The sequence below is a fragment of the Ornithorhynchus anatinus genome, chromosome 3 (assembly GCF_004115215.2).
Source record: "Ornithorhynchus anatinus isolate Pmale09 chromosome 3, mOrnAna1.pri.v4, whole genome shotgun sequence".
Taxonomy (NCBI): Eukaryota; Metazoa; Chordata; class Mammalia; order Monotremata; family Ornithorhynchidae; genus Ornithorhynchus; species Ornithorhynchus anatinus.
The window spans coordinates 12,105,881-12,107,566 of NC_041730.1; the positions used below are offsets into that span (position 1 = coordinate 12,105,881).

Below are 1,686 nucleotides of genomic sequence, written 5' to 3' on the forward strand. Positions count from 1 at the left end.
ACTGAGTGCTTTCTCTGGGCACACTACTGTACTAAGCACTTGGGAGAGTACATTACACGTTGGTTAATAGTCACTTTCCCTGCCCACAATGAATTTTCACTCTTCATGAAACCCATTTTCCAACTCCTATGTTGCTCCTCTCTGGATGCTGTCCAATCTCTCCACATCCATTTAAAAGTGCAGTGACTAAAATGGACGCTGGTCCTCCAGTCCAAAAGCCATCCTTGTTGGGTTCCCTTTAGCTTTGGCAGGTCATTCTCTGGTCAGGAACACCTGTGGGTTTGCTTTGCACACACAACAGTGAGTTTAAGGGAATAGAACTGAGCCGTCAAACCACCCGTTGCTCCAGAGCCAGGCCTTGCTCTTTTCCTACCACCATAATACCCTCGAGAAATTCTCTGTCAGACTTCTCCAGAAGTAGGAGCTAGGCCCGGAGACCAGCAAAGGAAGAACCAAGGGCAGAGACATAAGTTTTCCCAGCTGGTCCCTTTAGACTTTGCTCTTAAGGGTTTCAGTAGCATTTTTCTCCTAAAACCCAGTGCTGTTTTCAAGGGTCTCTTTCTACTGGCTGGACCAAAATGGAATAGAATAACAATTGAGGTGTCTGTCAAGTGTTTGTGTCTTGGCTTGTCTTATGCCGTCGAATCGTATCTGACCCATAGCGAGGCCACGGACACATCTCTCCCAGAACACCCCACCTCCGTCAGCAATCATCCTGGTAGTGTATCCATAAAGGTTTCTTGGTAAAAATACAGAAGTGGTTTACCATTGCCTCCTTCTGTGCAGTAAACTTGAGTCTCCGCCCTCGAATCTCTCCCATGCCTCCGCTGCCCAGCACGGGTGAGTTTTGACTTGGAGCAGATTGCCTTCCACTGGCTAGCCACTGGCCAAGCTAGGAATGGAATGGTCGGGCCTTTGCTTTACTCTCCCTCCCATAGCTGAGACTGGTAGAGTACTGGAAACTCTCCGGGTGCCATCCTGAGAGGTGTCAAGCATGCACTGTGTCCCAGACACCGAACTAAACACTGGGGCAGAGAAAGTAGACACAGATAGGAGAAGGTCCCTGTCCCACATGGGGCTCATCATCTAACAGAGAGGGAGAACAAGTATTTCATTCCCTTTTCCCAAATGAGGAAACTGAGGCCTAGAGAAGTTAAGTGACTTGCCCAAAGTCACAAAGGAGGCAAGGGGCAGAGGCAGAACTAGAACCGAGGTCCCTGGCTCCAAGGCTCAAGCTCTTTCCACTAGGTCATGCTCTTTGGTGCGTGTTGACATGAAAGGACAGAGTGATTTTTCTTTCTCTCTCTCTCTCTCTCTCTCTCTCTCTCTCTCTCTCTCCCTCCTCTTTTCCTGAGATTCCCATGGGAATCCCATTCCCATACCTCAGTATTTAGTTTTCTTCCAGAGATTGTTAGTGGGAGGAGTGAAAAACATACCTCTCCCAAACGGTTTCAGAATCTAATCGGCATCGAAGCTATCATGGGAAGCAGCATGGCCTAGTGGAGAGAGCACCAGACTGGGAGTCAGAGGACCTGGGTTCTAATTCCGGCTCCACAACTTACCTGCTGTGTGACCTTGGGCAAGTCACTTCATTACACTCTGCCTTAATTTCTCCCCTGCAAAATGGGGATTCAGCATCTGTTCTCCCTCCTACTTAAACTGTGAGCCCCACGTGTGACCAGGTTA

General features: G+C 48.8%; 1 non-coding gene across 1 annotated transcript; it reads right to left on the bottom strand.

Annotated features, from left to right (window-relative positions):
- Nucleotides 1–850: 850 nt before the first annotated feature.
- On the bottom strand, nucleotides 851–988 carry LOC114810352. Its single transcript, XR_003758054.1, has one exon. It is a non-coding gene; the product is annotated as a small nucleolar RNA SNORA7 (small nucleolar RNA).
- Between the last annotated feature and the right edge of the window lie 698 nt (nucleotides 989–1,686).